Source organism: Molossus molossus, unplaced genomic scaffold, assembly GCF_014108415.1.
Source record: "Molossus molossus isolate mMolMol1 unplaced genomic scaffold, mMolMol1.p scaffold_m16_p_3, whole genome shotgun sequence".
NCBI lineage: Eukaryota > Metazoa > Chordata > Mammalia > Chiroptera > Molossidae > Molossus > Molossus molossus.
The window spans coordinates 75,682,111-75,694,559 of NW_023425366.1; the positions used below are offsets into that span (position 1 = coordinate 75,682,111).

General features: G+C 34.2%; 1 pseudogene; it reads left to right on the plus strand.

Annotated features, from left to right (window-relative positions):
• Positions 1-5,555: 5,555 nt before the first annotated feature.
• Positions 5,556-5,817, plus strand: LOC118641365 (annotated as a pseudogene).
• Positions 5,818-12,449: the final 6,632 nt, after the last annotated feature.

Sequence of the window (12,449 nt, forward strand, 5' to 3'; positions counted from 1 at the left end):
TGTATAGGATAATATCCATGCTAAAGAGTTCTAAAAATGTACAGTAATTATTATGACATACTTAGGCTATAGGGCAGACATGAAGACTTCAGAATTTTGTCCGGCTGGTGTGCTCAGTTGTAGAGCATCGATCCATGCACCAAGAGGTCGCAGGTTCAATTCCCAGTCGGGACACATGCCCGGGTTGTGAGCCAGATCCCCAGTGGGGAGCATGCAGGAATCAGCCAATCGATGTTCTCTCTCATCGATGATTCTATCTCTCTCTCCTTCTCTTTTCCTCTATCTCTAAAATCAATAAAAGGAAAAAAAAATTATAAAAAAAACAAGACTTCAGAATTTTGGTTTTGAAATAAGAAAACATTGTTTTGAATTATTTTTACAGATTCCTTTGGTTCAAAATGAGTAGAAGGCTGGATATAACCATGACTCAGTTTGGGGTGGGGGACACTCTGCCAAAGATTTTTCAGTCCTCTAATCAAATTAAGTATTTAATCTATTGTTAAAACATGTGAATATTCATTAAGTTCTGAATATTCCTGTTTTCAGAGATTACGATGTACCATAGTAGAACAAGCTTCAGTAAATCAGTGAAGACAGATTGTAAATTTTACAGGTACATTTTATTCATTTTTAAAACAGATCAAGGGTAAAAACATTGTCTGTGTGTGGTAAAAATAAACTTGTTAAACTTTGATGTACTAGATAGTGTGGTAAAATGCACTTTTCTTTTTGCTTCTGACAGTGTTTATTCAATACTAATATTATAAGTTATATGGTTTTGTTTTTAATGTAAATATATATACCAATTAATATTTCTAAAATTTAAAACAGCAAATTTACTTTACAAAATAAATTGATAAAATATATAATATAGCTAAAATTAGTATTGTGAAATGTCAAAGGCTATGAAATTTAAATGCATCTAAGTCAGTGATCTCTCTTCTCTAAAATTATTCTAAAGTACAGATTGACACAATGCATGGATAATATCCATGCTAATATAAAGTACTTGAGCCCTGGCCGGTTTGGCTCAGTGGTTGGAGCATCAGTTTGCAGTCCGGAGAGACCTAGGTTCGGTTTCCGCTGGGGGCGCGTACCTCGGTTGCAGTTTGTCCCTGGCCCTGGTTGGGTCGTGTGGGTGGCAGCCACTTGATGTGTCCCTTTCACATCAATGTTTCTCTCTCTCTTTCCCTCCCACTAAAAAAATAAAAAAATAAAGTACTTGACAAATAAGGCAATGGCATTTTAGAGCATCTGTGTTTATAATATGGAAATTGACATACTGAATTTATAGGGTAGGGCTAAAGTAGGTTTACAGTTGTTCTTATGAAAAATAATACAAGAATTAATAAATAATAATACAAGAATAAACTCTGTTTCTCATACTCACAATTGTAAACTCACTTTTGCCCCACCCTATATTTTTGCTTCTTCCTGACACCCCACTAATATAGCAGTAAAATTATTAAAAAGTGATAAAACTACAAACACAGTAAGAATGGAATTTTAGATAACTTTTGACTCGCAGTTGGACAAGTGAAAGACACAGGGTAGCTTACATTTCGGACTGGAGAATGCCTCAGTCTGACTGTGGCAGGCAAAGACAGAGGAGTTCTGATAACAAGCAAGACAGTTAATGTCACCGAACCTCAGCCGTCCTCAGGAATTCGACGTCCTGGCTTTGCTAGAAGTCAGGATGGAAGGACTGGCTGAACGGAGGAAGCGTGGTTAGGAGTCTGTGTTGGAAGAACTTGGAGGGTAAGTCAGGCTGCCTCTCTCAGACGCAGGAGATAGGTCTCTTCTATTGGAGATAAGAGGCAGAGTAGAGAGTGGAGACTGGGACCATTCTGAAAAAGTTGGTTAAAATAGAAATGAGTGAGAGGAAAACAGCCCATTTCCTTCATCAACTCCCATAAATTTTGAAAACCACGATACATTGACCCATTCCTCCCACACCAACTTTCAAGCAGGGAGAGGATTACGGGATTCTTCTCTGGGCAGAGTGGCCTGTGAGACAACATGAGAAATACATAATATTTGGCTGCTCCTCATTGAAAAAGCCTGATCTTCTATAATGCAGCCCCATCATTGGGGAAACCCTGACCATAAACTCTAATTTCCACTGACTCATTCCTTGATGTGTTTGTTGGAATACTGAATTACATCCATACCAACCCCCCATTTCATAATGAATATTGAAAATATACAGTTACTTAAAAGTGTGTCATAATCAGATGAATTAAACAGACAAAATTCTTAGAGATGTCTATGGAGGTACTAGGCCTTTAAATAAAGCACTGAGATTAAAAAACTGTTTGCTTTTTATTATTGTCATTATTTTTGTCGTTTTAATAATTAGCTCATATTCACGGTAAGAGAGAACAGACGGTTATATTCTATTTTCAAAAAAATATAAAACAGTTAACATTCTGAATTTAGACAGTAAATAAAAGAAAGTGAATGGTTATTTAGTCACACAGCCTCTCAGTAATTCTTCTATAAATTCTTCTAATTTGGAAAAGAACCAAAGGTGAGCAATCAGATAAGGGAATACTTTGTTCTACAAACAGAGATTTCTATCAGTCTACACAATTAATCTGATATGGCTGAGAGGTATTTTAAAAGATTTGTCTATACTCTATTAGTATTATGAGAATAGAATTTGAATGAATACTTTCTTGAATTCAGATCCATTGGTACTCTACGTTAATAATGCCTTCAATTGACTGAAACCAGCCAAAAAAAAAAATGCAATTAAGTATCATTAGTTGAATTCACTCAAACTGAGTCTTTGAAGAATCTCTACCAAGGTATTAGGTTTCACTAAATATACTATAATATTCTGGTGTTCAATGTTTAAGTCTTAAATTACCCTGTTAGTTGAAAAGCAGTGAGCTTAGTAGTTGACAAGTTACATATTTTGTCACAATTTCTAAATAAAGAGATAAAAGTACATATCAGTTAGGGGGAGTTAGGCCACAAGTAACAGAAATATCTAGTGTGGACTAGCTAAAAAAGTATGGGCATGTAAAATATTCCAAAAGGCTTATTGAATTCAGACTAACTCGCATTATAATTGAAAAATGGTTGCAACAGTTCCAGGGATTTCATCTAGACAACTCAATATCCAGAGAGAAAAAAGGAACTATTGCTTCCAGTTCATCTTACAGACCCTCAAGCAGACCTATTGTTGTGTATCACTGCCCAGAAATTAGTCATATGCTCAACCCTCCATCAATCACTAGGAAAAGAAATAATAGTATCATAATATGCTAAGATTCTTAAGATTTACCCATCAGCTGGGCATAGGGTCACTTTCCCTGAGGGATGTAAAACTAAAAAGTTGTAATTTCATTTGCAAAGAAGTGAGAAACCTTCAGTTTTCTGCAGAGAAGAAGCTATAGAAGGAATACAAACCAAAAAACAGCAACACAGCCTCCAACACACACAAAAATGCACATAACGCGTGTGTGCACATGTACACATCCACTTGTACAGAACTGCCTAACATCAACCCAAATTAAAGTAAAATTATACCATATTTATGAATTTATTTATGAATGAACAGACATGGGATCATGTATCAGTCAGGGTTCTTCAAGGAAGCAGTATAATAGGACACACACACAAGGACATTTTTTTTTCAAACGACTGACTTACATAATAGTGGGGGCTGGCAAGTCTGAAGTCCCCAGGATAGTCTTACAGGCTAGAATCTCTCAAGCAAAGGCTAATGCTGCATGCAGTTGTAAGGTAGAATTTATTCTTCTGTAGGAAAATCTGTTTTACTCTAACGGTCTTTCAACTGACTGGATGAAGCCCACCCACGTTATTGAGAATGATCTATCTTCAAAGTCAGGCAATTATAGATGTTAGTACCCACAATTATAGAATGCCTCCCAGCAATACTTAGATTAGTATTTGACTGATAAACTGGGTAGCATAACCTAACCAAATTGATACGTAAAACTAACCATCACTGCTTTTGCCTTGATTCTCAATTGATGGCAGAATGACAATTAGGTAATATATAAGAAAATGCCATTATAAAAAATAAAAAAAAACATTTTGGTAAGCTATATCTATTTTCATTTGAGAAATTGTTATGATAAAGTGACAATATTTTAAAACTATTTTAATCATTAAATGTTTATGCCCAAATATTTAATCCATAACACTAGCGTTTCTTTTTCATTCCTAATAATTTTAACTTAGTTTTTTTCTGACTCATGCAAAATTTTTCCTCTCTTGTGACTTATCAGTTCACTTTTTTTTATTCCTGTCTAATATGTTCTCCCCACCCCTTTTTTTTTTTATGATCCTCGCCCGAGGACATTTTTCCATTTTTTGTTCAGATAGAGTGGGAGGGAGAGAGAGGAACAGAGAGAGAGAGAGAGAAACATCGACGTGAAAGGGACACATCGAGTGGTTGCCACCTGCATGACCAACCAGGGCCGGGGACAAACTGCAACCGAGGTACATGCCCTTAGCGGGAACCCAACCCGGGTCTCTCCGGACCTCAGGCCGACGCTCTAACCGCTGAGCCAAACCGGCCAGGGCTTCCCCCCCCTTTATTTTATTTCTCGCCCAGGGATATTTTTCTATTTATCATCAGATAGAGTGGGAGGGAGGGAGAGAAAAAGAGAGACAGAGAGAAACATAGATGTAATAGAGACACAGGGACTGGTTGCCTCCGGCATGACCCAACCAGGGCCAAGGACGAACCACAACTGAGGTACATGCCATTGACCAGAATCTAACCCGTGACTCATTGGTCCGCAGGCCAATGCTCTAACTGCTGAGCCAAACTGACCAGGCCTCCAATATGTTTTTATTTTCTATTAAGTTATTTTATACTCTAATTGCTATAATTTCTTTTCTCCCACTTTTCTCATTATTTCTTTCTGTTTTTCCTTTTTCACACTTCTTGATTTTGTCTTAAGTCATTAATTTTCATTTTTTCTTGTTTTCAAACTTTTAATTTGAAACATAAATGCCCCTGTGTACTGCTTTGATGTGTCTTACATTTTGTATGTATTGATACATTAATCTTCAGACCTAAATAATTATAATTCAAGCTATGAATTTTTCTTTGACTAATTCATTAAAAATCAGGTTTCAAAATTTCAAGTGGCAAGAGGGAGGGGTTTCTTTTCATATCTAAAAGTATGTTCCTGTATTCAAATAATATTTTCTGAATTTTGTCATTAATTTATTACTTATTCTATGGTTCATATCACTAAATGTTTCATTTGTACTTAAGGAAATATATAATCTCTAATAGTTAAACAGTGTTCCGTCTTTTTATTATTCAAGCTGTTCAATTCTTTACTTTTATTACTTTATTTTTGTCTTTTTATCAACCAATTTCTTGGAAAAGAAATTTAAAATTTTTTCTGTGTTTTTATAAAGATCGATTATTTTCTTGTTTTTGTATACAGGATGGGTGAAAGTAGGTTTACAGTTGTCTGTATAAAAATAATAAAATCGCTCCTCAGGCCCGGCCGGGCGAAGGCGGAGGAGCCGACCAAGCCGCAGCCCTGGCAGAGCCGCAGATGGCTGATACTGACCCTGGGGAAAGAAACTGTGACAACATGCTGAAAATGCTGTCAGATCTGAATAAGACTTGGAAAAGATATGGAAGAGATGGAGAAAATCTCAGTACAGGCCCCATGGATGGCCTGCGACATGGTGGTGATACGCACCAACCCCACACTGGCATAGTCCATGCGCCGGTTGGAGGACGCCTTCCTCAACTGCAAGGAAGGGATGGAGAACTGGCAAGAGCTGCTCAGTGAGACCCAGCGCACCCAGTAGGCCCCCCGCCCCACCCCAAGCCTCCACACTGTAGGCCAGTGTGCAGAGCCACAGCGGGGAGCCTCTGACTGCAGGGAAACAGCCCGCGACCCAGACATACAGTTGCGTGCAAAGCACCTGTCTCTCAATAAACTTATTTTCAAGCACACACACAAAAATAAATTAATTAAAATAATAAAATAATTAATAAATAATAATGCAAGAATAGACTTTTGTGTACTTACAATTATAAACCTACTTTTGCCCCACCCTGTATATATACTAGGTGAGTACATGGTGAGACTTTTTAGAATTCTGAAGAAGTGTTTTTATTATTTTTAATTGATTCATCAGTATTTTTATCATATACTACGTGACCTTTTAAAAGAGTGCTATAGTAAAATAAAGTGAAAGAATGGAGAAAAGTAAAATTACTTTTTATATCTGTAATTTTTTCTCAGTGAGACTCTGACATTAATATTTATACAAAGTTTCAAAATTTTAACTTGCCATATGTTTTCCCTCCCTGTATTTTCAACATTTCTGTGGCATTATATTTTAGTCATGTTTATAAACTTTATATTGTAATATTGTTAAGTTTTTGCCTGAGGGTTTTTGGAGTTTACCTCTACCTTTAGACAGTTTGTTAGTATGACTGCTGCATTGCATTTCTCTCCACGATCTTATTTTGTATTCTAAGTGCTATGCTTTTATTTTCTCTGTTCATTTATTGCTTTTTTTCTTGGATTAATCATGTCATTCTTTATTTCCTGCCTTCTTTCTATTCTACTCTGATCCTTCTGAACCTTATTTTTCTTACGTGAATACCTGCAACTTTGAAAATTCTCAACTTGCTGAACACTTCAATTCTGCTGCCAAAATTAGCCTTTAGAACTTTTGAAATATGTTTCTGATACCTTTCATAATAATTCAGTCTTTTTTTTAAGTTACATATTGTTTAATCTTCATTCACCAAGTCACTATTGCTTATTTGGATTTACAAACTTTTTAATTTCTTATTTTTCCATCAATTTTTCTTGTAGTCCCTCTGCCCTTCTCAGTTTATTAATTTTTTTTGTCTGAAATGTAATAGTGCTTTCTGTGTGTGTGTGTTTTTTCCCTGAAGTTTCCATGACTTGGAAATACATACAATCTGAATGGTGGCAAAAGAAATAAAAACTATTGAGACCTAAATCAAACTGAATTAAAAGATAAAAGGAAGTTATGATATTATAGAACAAAGTCCAAACATACTGCAGGTTTTATTCTTTCATTCAGTACCTAATTATTCTATCAAGGTCTCAAGTTTTATTTATTTATTTTTTATCATGGCACTTGCTGGTGTAATTGCTACCAGCAATTGGGCATCTTCTTTGTAATCAGCAGAAAAAATAAAACAAAACAGAGGACTTCCTCCTCAATCACTCCTTTTAAGCTTTTTTTTTTAATTTATTTCACTGGTCTAATCCATAAAAAAAAAAAAGAAAAGAAGAATAAGTCCAGAATCCAGAAAACAATAGTCCTCAGGTGAAAACAAAAAATGCAAGCCATAGCCAGTTTGGCTCAGTGGTTGGAGCATTGGCCTACGGACCAAAGAGTCTCAGGTTCGATTCTGATCAAGGGCACATACTTCTATTGCGGGTTTGGTCCCGGGCCTGGTCGGGGTAGTGCAAGAGACAACCAATCGATGTGTTTCTCTCACATTGTGTTTCTCTCTCTCTCTCTCTCTCTCTCTCTCCCTCCCTCCCTCCCACTTTGTCTGAAAATAAATGGAAAAATATCCTTGGGTGAGAATTTAAAAAATAAAGAAATAAACACAGTAAATTATATAGTTTTGAATAGAAGCCACTAGTGTAATCCAAATATGATAGCAGCAGATATCTGTCATACTCTAGGTAAGGAATGGTAGAAATGAAACGGAATAGATTATTTTTGAAGTAGAGAAGATAAAACATATCTTACTTTATTCTACTCTCATTTTCACAATCACTGACAATATATTTGTAATTTGAATACCTATACTTCAATGCAAAATCAATAATTAGCTTTATTTATATTGCAGTTACAATTTTAACTACTCCAGAAACATTAAGCGTATTTTATTTTTCTCAAATTACTTAACTACCTAAATACTAACATTGTACACCACTCATTATGGTTTGAATAATCTAGTGAGTCAAAGATATTCTGTCAATCTCAGTCCACAATTAAGAGGTTAGTTTACATTTTACAAGTTTTTATAGTAACTTTATGATGTGAATTTAGATAAATTTTAAATTTATCTTTTTATCAGACTCAAATACGTACAATTATCTTTTCTTGAGTATATATGCAAGAAAGTTTCTCTAGTCAAGATCCAAACTTCTGTCCTAAAACTGTAACCTTAAATCCTGAGGGATTCTTTAGTTTAGGGTTGAAAATAGATATAAAAAGGGCTAAGTAAAATGTGAATAGTTTCCAAAACCCTGAACCATTCAGTGAGCTTATAAACTTAACATTTTGCTCTCTCGATAGTCAAGGCTGTTTTGAGACTAACTTCTGTGGTTTCATTTGGACTCAGTGTTTAATTCTCATGACAGTTTATAAGATTGAAAAAAAGGAACTAAACCCTAGAGAAGTTTCCAAACCCACAGAGCTGAGCAAAGAGTAGGAATTTTATTTTGGAGTTTCAGGTTTCCTAGGGTTTCAAATAAAGGAAACCAAAAGAAAAGTGCAGTGGACATGACATTTGTGAACAAAAACCAATATAAAGTTTGTTTTAACTGATTCAGTGTGGTTGGAGTTACCTTCATGCTTTTTTGCAGGAGAGTCTTATTTTCTTCTGCTTTATCTGCTCTCTACAGGTATCAAAGGAAATGATTCCTCACTTAGTCATTTGTAAGATTCAGCTTTTTTAAAAAAAAAAGAGTTCCCCTCAGCTTACTTTCATGTTTACTTATAATTTTTCTTAAATGTTATTAATTTTCTAAACTCAGAGTGTATTTGCCTCAGTTCTGTTTTTCTCTCTTTCTCTTCCCTTTACTCTATATTGAAAGTTCCCAAGTAAAAAATATTTTTCTGAAATCTTGTTATTAGTTTTCTAGAGAATTAAAACATTATGTTAAAATACAATAGAAAAGCATTATGAAATATAATCTTATAGTAATTAGTTCATGAAACTGAAGAGCTAAACAAAATGTATGTACTTTTGGCACATAAATTTTAGTCATTCATTTTGTAGAAGACACTATAATGGAATTCTCTGTGTTCAAATTCTGGGTAGTTGTTATGTCTCTTATTTTAATTACTATTAAGAGAGAAAAAAACTGAAAATACACATTACATATAAATAATAGAAATAATATGATAATGCTAATCCTCAATTCAGTGAAATTATGACATCTAGATAGTTAATATGACAGAAAAAAAATGTATTCTCATTTTAACACAAATGGATAAGAAAGGGCTCCCATTAATGGTCTTATATAAGCTGCATGAAACATTCTTATAAAAACAAGAAAGAAGCCCTGGCCGGTTTGGCTCAGCGGTTGGAGCGTGGTCTGCAGTCCCTCGGTTGCAGTTTGTCCCCGGCCCTGGTTCGTTGTGTGGGTGGCAGCCACTCGAGGTGTCCCTTCACATCGATGTTTCTCTCTCTCTGTGTTCTTCTCTCTCCCTCCCACTCTACCTGAACAAAAAAATGGAAAAATGTTCTCGGGTGAGGATAAAAAAAGAAAAAAAGAAACAAGAAAGAAGTTTTTAGAAATTGACCTACTGTAAATTACCAGATTTTTATTTAAATCAACAAATTATTTTTTAAAATATCCTAGATTATTGTACTTTCTGATAGAGAAGAGAAAGTAAGAGAAAGAGGTACAAAAGTTTGTATTCTCTGACAGATGACATCTTCTTCCTGTCATTGTTTTAACTTTATCATCTGCTTTGTGTTCTGTACATACTTCATCTGCTCTGTAAATACCAGCACAGCTGATCACTCAGACACTGCCATGTTCAAAAACATGTCTTAGATAAAATATTTTTAGATTAACCTGGCATATGGTAGGTACTTAATAAAAATGTTTTGAATATAGATTCCTCCAATCAGATCACACTGGCCAGAAATCTTACATTAAGCCTTGACAAATTAGATTTATTTTTTTAAATGTATATTTTTATGTCAGAAATATCCTGTCAACAGTCTTTTTTAAGGCTCTTTGTAGTTCCAAAATAAGGCATTTTATTTTCAGTAGGACTTGTTTGTAATATTTATCTTCTCTGTCACCATTGATTCCCTGTTATAAGAAATAATAGCTATGAATTTATAATGGAAGCTTTCTTTGTTGCAGTGGTTTTAGTGTCAACATTTCCTTCAGAAAAGGTTAGACTTATAAGCCAAGACCTCACTTTGTTTTCCCCTCTAGCTGTTAACAGGAAGTTTAACGTGTCTTTGAGGTCTGTCAAATCAAAAACACTAACACCATTTGCTTTTTTATTTTTATTTTTTAATTTAAAGGTCAGCTTGACTGTGCAAGCCATGTCTTATTATACATTCCCCAATGAAAAAGAGAAGCTGAAGATCGTATCAAATGACATTTTGAAACTTTACAAAATACACAGGTACTTGACACAAAATACACAATTTCCAAATGCTAACAATGAAATAATGAAATCTAGAAACGTATTTCAATGAAAATTCAGTATACTGACATCTTCTATATTTGAGTATAATCCACTCACTTTCAAAGTTTTGTAAAGAAGACTGAATTGAGCCTAATTTTGAAATTAGCACAATTAGCAAGTGTTAGTTAAATCTTGTTTGTATTTTAAATAATTAAGCCTGTATGTTATATCAGCCTTGAATAAATACTGATTATGTAAATATATATTAAGAACATTTCTACGTCCATTTAAAAACATTTGTGAAAGTCAAGCAAACCTTGCAAATTTAAACCATATCAGTATTAAATAAGAGACACTAAACATTATAAAAGGTACCATGATTATTTTATTGAAAGAAAATTTGTTTTAGAAAAAAGATGTATATAAGACTGCCTCAATGAACTAATGTCTAATTTCTGCTTCTTACTAAAGAGTGACACCTGATCTTTTGACTCTTTCGGAAAGTAGTGTGCTGGTTCTGAACATTTATTTTTAATTTTTATCTCAGAGAAAAGTTGCAAGAAAAATCCTATGTAAAAATCCTGTAATGCATCTAGTTACAATCTGTAACCATACAATGTTATTACAATATTATTGACCACATTCCCTATGCTGTACATTACATCCCATGACTTATTTATTTTTTAACTGGAAGTCTGTACATCTTAATCCTCTTTACCTATTTCCCCTGCCCCCAAACCCCTCCCTCTCTGGTAACTACCAGATTATTTCCTGTTTCTATGAGTCTGATTAGGTTTTGATTTATTTTTCCATTTGTGTTGTTTTTTAGATTCCACGAATAAGTGGAATCATATTGTATTTGTCTTTCTCTACCTGGCTTACTTCACTTAGTATAATACTCTGTAGCCCCATCCATGTTGTCACAAATGGCAAGATTTCATTCTTTTTAGGGCTTAGTAACATTATATTATATACCACATCTTTTTTATCCATTCATCTATCCATGGACACTTAGGATACTTCCCTATCTTAGGTATAGCATAGAATGCTGCAGTGAATATATGGGTCCATCTAAATCTTCAAATTCGTGCTTTGGATTTCATCAGATAAACACCCAGAAGTGGAAACTGCTGGATCATATGGTAGTTGTTTGACAGAATTAATCTTTGAAGCGGTCTCGTCCTGATCTTTTGTTTTTTGGTAATTTTTAAATAATTTATTCAATATCATTGCTTATAATTTGTTTATTTAGAGTTTTTTTTTTTTACTCAACCTTTAAGTTGTGTGTTTGCCAAACTTTATCCATTTCTTGTAGTGTTTTTAACTTATTGGCATATAATTGTTCATAGTAGTCTCTTATGATTCATTGTATTCCTGTGGTGTCAGGTATAATTTTTTATTTTTGATTTTTTTTGGGGGAAAGGGATCTCTGCGTCTTTTTGTCTTGATGATTCTGGCTACAGGTTTACCTGTTTGTTTATCTTGTCAAAGAACTGGCCTTTAGTTTCATTGACTTTTTAATTTTTTTTAGTGTGTGTATGTGTATGTGTTCATGTGCGTGTCTATTTCATTTACTTTTACTCTGAGCCTTATTATATCCTTGCTTCTACTAACTTTGGGCTTTGTTTACTCTTCTTTTCCTAGTTCTTTTAGGTGAAAAGATAGTTTATATGAGAGTTCTTTTTCTTGAGGTAAGCCTGTATCACTATAAACTTCCCTCTTAGAAGGCTTTAGCTACATCCCTTAGATTTTGGAAAGTTTTTTTCCATTTATATTTGTTTCAAATTTATTTTTTACATTTCCACTCTGACTTTTTTGCTGACCCAATGGTTGTTTAGTAGCATGTTATTTATCACCAGGTATTTTTTTTTCCTTAGAATTGATTTCTAGTTTCATACCACTGTGGTTGGGAAAGAAGTTTGACATGGTATCAACCTTTTTTACATTACTGAGACTTGTTTTGTGGCCTAACGTGATTTATCCTAGAGAATGTTCTATGTGCACTCAAAAAATATAATATATTCTGCAGAATTTGGAGGTAATATTCTGTATAAATC